The sequence below is a fragment of the Mastigoproctus giganteus genome, chromosome 2 (assembly GCF_048544385.1).
Source record: "Mastigoproctus giganteus isolate SK-2022 chromosome 2, ASM4854438v1, whole genome shotgun sequence".
Lineage (NCBI taxonomy): Eukaryota > Metazoa > Arthropoda > Arachnida > Uropygi > Thelyphonidae > Mastigoproctus > Mastigoproctus giganteus.
In genome coordinates, this window is record NC_143576.1 from 116032432 (window position 1) to 116044533 (window position 12102).

At 36.4% G+C, this 12102-nt stretch overlaps 1 protein-coding gene across 3 annotated transcripts in view; it reads right to left on the reverse strand.

Annotated features, from left to right (window-relative positions):
* LOC150089511 (uncharacterized) overlaps positions 1–12102 on the reverse strand; it is a 258840-nt gene that overhangs the window by 190698 nt on the left and 56040 nt on the right. The window contains exon 1 of one of the 3 annotated variants that reach the window (XM_090389531.1): positions 878–976. The exons of 1 other annotated variant lie outside the window; for it this stretch is intronic. The gene's annotated coding sequence lies outside the window, so the exon portion shown is untranslated. Of the gene's footprint in view, positions 1–752; positions 837–877; positions 977–12102 lie in introns of those variants that run through there. One more of the 3 variants, XM_090389529.1, reaches the window with a different exon arrangement.

Genomic DNA, 12102 nt, shown 5'->3' on the forward strand with positions numbered 1-12102 from the left:
ATTTAAGACTTTAAATTGACTGAGTACACTAAATGCTAACAGCATCCTTACTCTTTCTCAGATGAAACACACAAAAGGCATAAATCTTAATTGGAAAAGGGTTGATGCAGGATATGAGCAGAAATTTGCACTCAGCTAAAGGGTAATCAAGTGTGGGAATACATTTCCACCTAGTGTCATGGATAGGGTACTCTGAATATGTTTAAACAACTTATTGTAAGGAATAAAGAAATTCAGTTTTTTTTTTGTTTGTTTTTGGCTAGCGCTGTAAAACGTTTATTTCCTTGCATCATGTTGTCAATACTAATACTGTACTACATTTCACGAGAATAATTCGATAGGACGAGGTATTTTTTGTTTATTGTTTAGAAGTGGATGCCTGGAACGCAAACCCTCCCCCCCCCTCCACACACACACCTTTACTACATTCCATGGCGTTTTAAAGGCATCTCCCATGTTACTGGAGAGCTTTATGTACTCAAATGTGAAAAATCATCAGTAACCGAGAGTTAGTTACTTAAGAGAGAGAGATCTAAAAACGACAACAGAGCACTTGTCTTTTTCTCCAACTTAGAATAACAAAAATATTAAAACATCAAATTTAATGTAATAAATACAGTACTGCAAAGCAATTTATCCGTCATCATTTTACAAAAATTTGGTAATCGACACAACAAAACTAATAAAATAATATCAAATGAATTCCATATGAATTAAAAACTGAGACAGATAATTCATTCACGTGTATTTACCACAGTTGCGAGACAGAATTGTAAAAGCAGCTGTTGCAATTTTATGCTTTTTGATCACATACAAAGTGACATCGCAAATGCGATTCACCACTTGTAAAATGAGAAAAAACGAACATTAAACTCACGCTTCCCATGTTTAAAATCCTAATTAACTTCAATTGAAGTCACAAGCAACAACAAATTTTAAAAGCATAACTACTTCGCACGATACTAAAAGCGCATTTCGGGATTTCACTGAAAGCTTACTACTCTGAGACTGAAATAAAAGTTGTTGCCTCCCTCTAGCGATAGTAGTTCGCAATTTTCGCGACACATTAGAAAATGCTGCACAGTAAAAGAAAAGAGTGTATAACATCAAGGAGAGCACATTTGGTTGGTTGTTCTAGGCGCGTCGGACCATATTGCGTCGTATTTATTGTCTGTAAATTGCATGAGATCTATAGTCGATTTTCTGTTAAGTGGACGAAAAACCATGTTACCCTCCCCTGCAACAAACTCAGACACGTTCCTCACGTCATCGACGGGACTCCAACCGTCGCCACCGTAATAATATTATTACGGTGTAGACGCTCCAACTCAGGTCTTTTCCGCCCTGTACGGAGGCGGCTATTTTTTTTATCATATGGGTTGAAGAGCACGGTGTTGCGGGGTGCGTATTTGAAGAAGAGGGAGTGAAAATAATGACACTTACAGGAAAATTGACTTAACAGCAAGACTGAAATATATGAATTAAAATAGCATTTTTTTTAATAAAATAATTACGTTTAGATGCAAGGAGATTAAATATAGTAGCTACTTAAATTTACACAATATAACAGTGGTTTCCGACTTTTATGTAGGGTTACTCACTTAACTAAAATCATTTTCATTGCATTCTGTTAGCTTAATAACATTTTAATTTCTTTCCTCTTTGTATTGAATAATTCAATATGATTACCCGGAATATTCTTTCGCATGCAGCCCCTCCCCGACATTGATATGCGACTGGCTGGGGGGGGGGGGGGAGAACGCACCACAGTTTAGAAACCATGATGGCCACCATAGCTAAGTGGTCAAGTATAATACAGAAGTACACGCGTTTGAGTGCCCATGGTTCAAAAAACTACTATACACGGTGATATTCCTGTATTCTCTCTATCTTGCAATGCTTAATCCTCTTTGAAATTTCCAGGGCTTGCCAAACAACTTCCATGACAGCTTTCCAAGTGCTCACAGGAAAGCTGTCCTTGGACCTTCATGTGGCATACTGTGGATTTGCTCACTTCATCAGGGACAACCAAGTAGCTGACTACTTTGTAATCTGCACACAGATTGACATGGATGTTCGCCAAGAGAAAATGCGAATCTGGAACATCCAATGGTTGGTTGCTTTGGTTTTTTTTTTCTTTTAGAAGCATTAGCAACTAAGGCCATATTGCTCCGGGGATATGCGGTGGTCATTCCCTGACCTTTCCGCATCCTCCGTACTTGGTGGTCACGGGATCGAAGCCCGGTCTAATCAAGAAGCATGTGCTACGCACTGCTGCTCCTGCCCACCTGGCTACTGAGGCGCCGGAACATCCACTGGTGCATTACACCTTCATGAGGCTCAAGGCAAATGGAATTTGGGGACCCCCATCTAAAGAAAGGACGCCAGAAGCGCCAGTTGCATACAAGGCAGTCCGTATTTTTTTCAATTAACTCAATTATTTAAGAAAGAACTAACTATAAAATTTCATCAAAATCGGTAAAACCATTTTTGAAAAAAATGTAATTTTCAAATTAATCTTAAAGTAAAATTCATTGACCTTGGCAGGTAGAAAGTTCAGTTTCCTATAAAAATCACTTAAAAATATTTGTAAAAAACAGCAATGAGTTTTGAAACTGATTTTGGAGCCCCCTCCAATCGGTACCCTAGGGATATGTCTTTTTTGCCTATAGGATAACGCGCCACTGCTTACATTTCTGTGGCAAGAGCAGTGGATAGCCTGCAAATGAGGCAAAGTAACCTGGAAATTTATTCCCACAGTATCCATTGTTGACAAGCATATTCAAACTTGGTTTATTCCAAATCTTTAGGTCACCTTCCTCTTCACAGGCCATGGTGCTTTCAATGTAAAATTACGGGACCTTGGCATACAGGAGGATGCACTCTGAAATTGTGGCAAAGAAAACAGCTGGCACTCATGTATTGCCTGAGTGTCCTATTTACACTGATCTTTAGATGGATCTTCTGAATTTTTCCTCACTCCAGCCAGAACATAATATCATAATAGCCTACATAGAGGCTAAGAGAGCCTTCTTTATCTTTGTCAATGAACTATTCACATGGCGAATCAATCTGAATAGACGAATACAGCAACCCCCGACTTGTCTCATCTCCAACTCTTCAAATCTGCAACCCCAACCTAGCCAATATGGCACAGGTGCCCCATCCCTATTTACTGTAAATAACCACTGAGTTCAGCCTAGCCGATTGCAGCTCTATCTTTTACTCATCAATTCTGTCACCATTTCTTTTCTGACACAAATGACTCTAATAACAGAAACTGCAGACTGTGAACTGGAATTGCTGACCTGGGTATCCTCCTGGGGTGGATATCCAGGTCAGCGGGGATGCGGGAATTATTACGCCAACACATCCCACATGAGTGGGATGTGTTGGCGGCGATTCAATGGACTTTGTCCATGTATGCTGGGTCAGGCAGGCATCACTCTCTCCTTTGTCTAGTCTGATCTTTCTGACCTGGATGCTTCTTGCATGATAATCACTTAATTTGGAAAAGGAGACAGAAAAATTTTAAGATAAATAAAAGTTACTGTATGTGTTAATACATATTTAAATACTAGTAAAAACACAGAGCTGCAAGGCTTAATAACTTCTACGTCATTACAATATATTTGAAAGAGAGTAAAAGATTACCTCAATCTTTTGCGTAGAATGCTTCCAGTCTATGCTCTCCAAATAAAATAAAATAAAATAAACTGATAAAATAATTTAATGAATTCTTTCACTCATATCATAAAGATATGACCGATTCGACGCGCAACGGAATTCAAAACCGAGAGCCTCCATCCGACACCGAAACACATCAAACCAAACCAGCAAGACCATGAGTGTAAGAAGACATTGTAACAGAATAAATAATTAAAATCGGAAAACCGCTTACTAGAATAAATAATTAAAATCGGAAACCGCTTACTAGAATAAATAATTAAAATCACGATTAAAATTTTTGGATGAATACACAAATTAAACGAAATTCACAGCTTAAACAGACAACGCTTTTCGACTGATCGCCGTGTTCACAGGATGGAAATATCGCGAAGTGTGGGTGTTAGGCTCGCTCTTAAATGGAGAGATTATTTATATTGACGCATAGGTAAAAAAGACCAGAAATCCGAAATTATGTAAGGAAGTCGCACATTGATAGAAATTTCGTGTGGTTTCACTTCAAGAGTTTCAGCGATCAATAATTTTATGTAATTATGTTGTATGCTTAAAATTTTCGCTTCATTGAAGAGGAATACGTGACCTTCATTGATGGCATGAAAGGCCAATTCCAACGTGGTTGCGCGCGATGTGCGGACCGAACGGCGTGTTGCATGACGCATAAATCTAGAGTACACCAAGTCGACCCTTCGAGTCGACTAGTGCGATACAATGAATCGCACTGACTACAAGAAATATTGTATACAAGATCATTTACCAGTATCGAGCAAGAAGGAAGAACTGTGTGATTTTTTAATATAATACCATTGTTCAACGTGTGATATAGAAATAAAGTGTTTTTTATTGGTTTTATTAATAGGTATTGTATTTTCTGTCTTATTTTTTCTATACCATACGTTGAACAATGGTACAAGCAACTCAATAAACTCTCTAAAAATACAGAATTCAAAATTATAACCAGGCCTATGCAGAAGCGCCACAATATATTAAAAGAATCACACAGTTCTTCCTTCTTGCTCGGTACAGGTAAATGATCTAGTATACAAGATTTCTTGTGGTCAGTAGCCGAGTGGGTAAAGTACCTGCCCGGCAACCCAAAGGTTGCGGGTTCGATTCCCGCCTCGGGCTTGGATCAAAGTACTGCAAAAAACCTTGGGAGGTGCAATATGGCCACAGAAGCCGATGCGCCAACAAATACCAAATCAAAAAAAAAAAAATCTTGTGGTCAGTGCAATTCATCATATGAAGGGTCGACTCTGTGTAATCTAGATTTATGTGTCATGCAACACACCGCTTCGGCCCACACGTCGCGCGCAACCGCGTTGGAATTGGCCTTCATGCCATCAAAGAAGGTCGCGTATGAATGAAGCGAAATGAAGCTTCAATGAAGCGAAAATTTTAAGCATACAACATAATTACTAAAATTATTGATCGCTGAAACTCTTGAAATGAAACTACACAAAAATTCTATCAATGTGCGACGTCCTTACCTAATTTCGGATTTCTGGTCTTTTTTACCTATGCGTCAATACAAATAATCTCTTCATTTAAGAGCGAGCCTAACACCACACTTCGCGATATTTCCATCCTGTGAACACGACGATCAGTCGAAAAGCGTTGTCTGTTTAAGCTGTGAATTTCGTTTCACTTATGTGTTCATCCAAAATTTTTAATCGTGATTTTAATTATTTATTCTTGTAAGCAGTTTTCCGATTTTAATTATTTATTCTGCCACAATGTCTTCTCATACTCATGGTCTTGCTGAATTGGTTTGATGTGTTTCGGGGTCGGATGGAGGCTCTCGGCTTTCGATTCCGTTGCGCGTCGAATCGGTCATATCTTTATGATATTTAACCCCGGGGGCTCACATCTAGTGAGTATGGGCTTGGCACACCCAGGGTCCTGAGCTGGATATCATCATTCTTCTCTTTCTTGGTGATTCCCTTCTACTTTTGACTCTCTCTCTCTCTCTCTCTCTCTCTCTCTCAGGGTTACTCGGGAACTTTTTTTTTTTTTTTTTTCTCTCCTGGTGCGGCATAAGCCTCAGGCTTCCTTGCATCATATGGATATTAATAATAATAATAATAATAATAATAATATGAGTGAAAGAATTCATTAAATTATTTTATCCGTTTATTTTATTTTATTCGTTACATTTGGAGAGCATTGACTGGAAGCAGTCTATGCAAAAGACTGAGGTAATCTGTTTTAAATATATTTAAATACTTAATATTCATTGTAAGAACTACCGGTATTTTGGGTAAGAGAAAAAATTTGACCCTCCCCCATATACCAAGAAATATGCTTATGTGACACGCATTATCATTCATGTAAATGAAATTTTCTTCAGTTGATATGGCTTCTGTGCGATTCATCTACGATTTCATTTTTATACTTCTGACCTATCGGTGACCACGCAAACTCTGGGACCAGACAATTGCCAGTTTCGGAATGAAACGTTATTGGTTTTATATCACCATGCCTACCATTGCTAAATAATAATGCGATATGTCTAATAATGCATTATAATAAAATAAAGTGGTGCAACGTATGCATTATATAAACACTGCATCAAATGCACCAACACTATTTTAAGTAGGTACACTGTACATGTATTTTGCTTGTGGAACGCAAAATGCCCATTTTGCATGCATTGTTAAATTGCAACCGATTTATGAACTTTTAAGAACTGCTTCTCAGGAGGTGGCGCCTCCGTAGCCAGGTGGGAAGGAGCAGCAGTGCGTAGCACACGCTTCTTGATTAGACCGGGGTTCGAGCCCGTCACCACCAAATACGGAGGATGCGGAAAGGTCAAGGAATGACCACCGCATATCCCGGAGCAATATGGCCTTAGTTGCTAATGCTCCTAAAAACCAAATAACAACAACAACAACAGCTTCTCAGGAGCACTTTGTGTTCTTAAATCGGAAATACTATAATTGATTTTCTGTCGAAATGCAGAAGCCAAGACTGCTATTGTTAAAGTGACCAAATTCTTAATATTCCAATGCGAGACATTGGGGGGGAGGTTTTTCAACCCCCTAGAAACAATATACCGTACACATATTTCTCAAAAATTTTTATATATAAAAAAATATTCACATACAAAATATAAATACATATACTCCTTTAAACTAAACTTATAAAATAAAATATCACACTTCTTAAAAAAACAAATTTTCGCTAAAAAAACAAAAAAAAAATATAGCCTATATTTGTTGTTGTTTTTTTTTTTGTTTTTTTTTCGCAGAAAGGCTGAAATTCCGTATACGGTTACCCCTCGCGTTACGCTACATAAAGAACAGAAGGGTGTGTGAAGAATGTGAACTGAGAAAAATAGTTGTAGTTAGAAAGGGGGAAAAAACACTTATTAGAGGGAAGGGTCATGTTTTTAATAGATTTTCATTTTTATTTAGTGAAAAAAGGTTAGGTTTTTTCTGTGAAACAATAATAATAATACATACTTCTTTTAACAATAAATACAAGAGAAATTAAATATATTTTTCCACTGGGTGAATTTTTCTTAATAGTTCTTCATTATTTGCTATTTCTTCGTAAAATTATTCACAAAAATTAGTAAAATTACACTTAACTTGTAATATTGCTTACAGCGTTTCTACGGTCAGTTGTGTTTTTGTTGACATCCACAGCTTATTTACTACCAAAAAAACTCTTTCCGTTATACCATTGGTTCCCGGAAAACATAATGCAAATGATTTGCATTATGTTTGTCAGTAAGTACGGAGGCTACATGTCCAATCCGGCACAGTTTTTAATTCGGGACAAACGACTGAAATCCGGGACGTCTGGTCACTTTAGCTATTGTATATCTAGCTGTTTTATCTGAAACAGTTTGGTAATTCATCTTAGATTATAAACATATCCGTTGAAGTTAAGAAATCTAATTTAGTTCCGGTATACTAATTTTAATTTAATTGTGAAACTGGATTAATATTAGATTGTGAGAATCCTGCGGATATACTCTAAGAATTATGTATTTTGTTTTATTAAAGATTATTATTATAATACTGTAATGCCAAATTCTATTTTAAGTGTGGCAGACATGTCTCTTCAAGATAATAAATGCTCCTTCCTCTTGCCTACATTGCTTGATCGCACTCTTATTTCGCAGCAGAATAGAGTTATTTCTTTCAATAATTGATAACTTTTTCCTACTCCTAATTTCAAAAATAATTTCTATTACACCTATATAACGCCATAGGGTTAAAGGTTTTAAATCAAAATTTTACAAAATTTGCCGCTCAAAATTTTAAGAGTACGCATTTCATTACGCCTGAAAATTTCTGCGAATAGATGAAAAAAAAAATTAAGTCACTGTCCGTCCTCCATTGCTTCAATTCGAAAAGCGATGTTCCTGAAAACGTCAGTTAGTATAGGGTTTTTGAATACACAAAAACCCTATACTAATTTAATTTTTGAATATACATTTATAACGTTTTGTTTCTCACTATCTTTTAATGGTTACTCATATTTATTCATGAGAAACGGAGACTTTTGAGATTGCAATGATGAACCTTACACATTGCCTTCACTGCATTCTGTTGAATAATCAAAATTAACACTTTTAGATTTCGCATGGACATAGAATAAAATTAATATAAAAAAATGCAATTTTTTTTATATAGAAATGTAAGAACCAAAATTTGCACAGCGCTAAAGTCTATTATTAACCATTGTACTATTTTTTGTATGTCGGAGTATTATAGACGACAAGTGTAAACTGGTCAAGATATATACACTGTATTATATATACATATATATTTTATTATTATTTATTTTTCCTGTGACATCTTTTACCGAAACGTATTATAATGTGTGAAAGGGTAGTTATCATCAATCTGCGATAGCAGATCACTAGTGTATCGGATTCCAACGCATCTGGAAGTTCATAAATTTATATATCTCAGTGATTTCCGACCAGTAGGACCAGTGGCAAAGCTAACATACCGCCATATCCGATAGCAGGAGGGGGAGATGACCTTTATTAATATGGTTGAGGTGTGGGACACATTCCAAACTCCTCACATAGGGGACCAAATTGTTAGTTTTACCTCAGCGCAGACCCCAGTATTTTAGAAGGGGTCCTTGCAGTTTTTCTGGCGTTACCAATAAAACAATCTATGTAATTAATTTTAAAAAAATGCCAATTTTTATTCTTATTCATTTTCTTAAGTAATAATGATACAGTTATCTTTCACCCTATATTACTGCGCACATAGTCTGGTAGATAAAGAGACTGAATCCCTTCTAAACAATACATTCATTGATTATGTGTACAAGTAGGCAGTGACACGGTCTCAGGATTTTATTTAAAGTTTGAGATTGCAACAATTCCGTAAGGAGCACTGATATATCCCAGTTTAAAAAAAAGAAGAAAAAAAAAAGCGATAAATGTCTCTTAAAGCTGCATATTGCACAGCATATCACTGAAGACGACAGACAAACTTTTTTTGAATATGTTACACTGATGTGTGTGAAAAGAGGACTATCTGAAAAACATCGCATTTCTTGAGGAAGTAATATTCCAATATTTCACATGTCGCGAATTTTAAAAAGATATAGCCGCCGAATTTGTGGTCCTAGTTCGTCCAAAGAATACTACCGAGGACATGAAAGAAATGCTCTAATGAGAATATATGGCGCGCACTCGCCAGTATTTTTAACTTTTTAATTCTCAGAAAAATATCTAAATGAATTAATCTAGATTTCAATATCCTAAGAAATTTATGCATCCAATTAAAATCAGTTAACTTTAATTTTCAATTAAAATTGTAAGATGTAGACAAAGAATACTACCGAGGACATGAAAGAAATGCTCTAAGGAGAATATATATGGCGCGCACTCGCCAGTATTTTTAACTTTTTAATTCTCAGAAAAATATCTAAATGAATTAATCTAGATTTGAATATCCTAAGAAAATTATGCATCCAATTAAAATCAGTTAACTTTAATTTTCAATTAAAATTGTAAGATGTAGACCTTACAAATAAAATAGAAAAATTTGTTTTGCTAAAATAAATCCAGGTAGGGCGATAGGAAGGGCGCATTAAGTTAAAGATAACAAGTATTAAGATTGATATTTAGTTTAGTTTTAATGTAAATAAGGTTAAAGTTTGAAGAAACACTGGATTTGGGGATGGGAAAGTTATAGATGTATATGTTAAATTGCGGCTAAATGGAAACAAGTAATTTCGAGTAATATAAAAGAGCAAACAAGGACAGCAGGACTAAGTAGAGGGTGCCATTCGAGAACAGGCGTGAAAGGGTTGCTGAGGGCAAGAACAATAGGATCGTGAAACAGGATTTACGAAGCGTCTCTTTTGATCTAAGCCACCGTTAGGAATAAACAGGAAATTAGTGGAGGTCCAGTGTTCGCGTCAAAAGAAAACGGCGTCAGGGTGGCTGATATTTTTGGTAAATTGGCCATATTTAGCAGAGAAGGTGTGAACACGAAACAGAGTGTTTTAGAGGTGACCGGCAAACATGAAAAGGTCATACTGCCGTGTGAAAAAAAAAAAAAAAAAAAAAGAAAATTTCTAGAGAAGGGTTGGTTTGTGCGCTAGGGAGATGTTTTAACAAATAGAAAGGAATGGAAAATTAAGCAGAGTATGGGGATTGGTTACGAGTCCTTGGGGGAGGCGTTCCAAACTTTAGGGAAAAAGAAAAGTTCGGGGGGAGTAATTGAGCGAGTGTCCACTCTGTATCTGACTTCTGGGTGGTCAAGAAGACTAGGTCGTGAGTTGCGGGTTGAAGTAGAAGTAGACTTTTTGGTAGTCGGAATTCGCATTTCGTGGTAGCAAGATGAAGAAGAAAAAGAAAAAACGTGAGAGAAAGAAAGCCTGGTCCGGAATCGAAAGGCAGTGATAATGGCCAGTTGTGCAGATAAGTGAGCCAAGAAGAGAAAGAAAGCCTGTTCCGGAAGGCAGTGATAATGGCCAGTTGTGCAGATATATGTATATATATATATTTTTTTTTTTTTTTTGGTAGTTGTTGGCGCATCGGCTTCTGTGGCCATAATGCACCTCCCAAGGTTTTTGCAGTACTTTGATCCAAGCCCGAGGCGGGATTCGAACCCGCGACCTTTGGGTTGCCAGACAGGCACTTTACCCACCCGGCTAGCCCGGTCGGCATTGTGCAGATAAGTGAGCCAAGAAGAGAAAGAAAGCCTTGTCCGGCATCGGAAGGCAGAGTGCCCAAGAAATGGAAGAAAGCTGTCTGCCACGAAGGACGCCTGAACGCAAGGAAAGTAGCGGAAGTAGCGGCCATTTCGGAACGTAAGTCTGTTCCTGTTTTTTTTTATCGAATCCTGAACTCAAGGACTCACAACCTAGCTCTCTGGACAATTGAATGATAGTCCTCTTTAAAAAAAGAAGATTTCTGTTGTATTAGGCAAGTTAGTAACTAAGGTTGAAATAATTTGTTATGAATGTTAATGATTATGAAATAATGTAAGTGTGGTGCAGGAGTAATAAAAAGAAAGTAATAGTATAAAGGAATTAGTAAAGAAATTATGTTTATAGGGGTAGTACTGTAAGAATATGTTAACCTATATAATTAAATTAGGCCAGGTGCCAACACAAGATAACATACCAGCTGAGGTGTAAAGAGAAAGAAATTTTATTAATAGAGAAACCTCATGAGTAAAGAGGGATGACTAAGATGATGACTAGAGAATAATTAAGGTAAAATGAGGGATTTATAGTGAACATTACTGAGGTAAGAGGATACCAGTTGTAATACATTTCGTGTGTTAAAGGCTAGAAACAAATATACAAAAAGAGTAATAAGAGTTGAAATGAGTTTTACTGATGTAAGTGATAAAAATTGTTAATGTAAGGGAATGATTGAGTAACCATCGAGGATTCATATTTAGTAAGATACAACTGATACAAACTGATGTTAATAATTTGAAATTTGAAAATAGTTGATGAGAGAGAGGTAGTGTATGGTTAAAATATATGGAAATTGGTATGCATGTAGTTGTTATTTTTTTGTGAATGCTGTATATAATGTTCATTAAATGAAAAAAATGTCTTTAATGTTCTGCTAACACCCGCTTTACACACCCTCGAATCTAGAATTTTCTGTGAATTGCAGTCAGATTTGGGTTTGTGGGGTGGGCTTGTGACTTCAGTAGGGTTCAAATTCAAATTAAATAAAACAAACCTAATAACATTTTATATATCCCCCCACAAAATCAAAATTATGCATTCTCCACAGTGTACAAATGTCTCAATGTTCACGCAATCAGTTAAATTAATATACTGTATTTGATAGATCTGACAGTTAAATGAATACACAGTATATTCTCTTACGATAACTGAGATTCACTGGTGTAATCTAATTTTAATGCTTTAAATTAATTAAGAAAATCGAGTTTAAAGGGATTAGCTTTA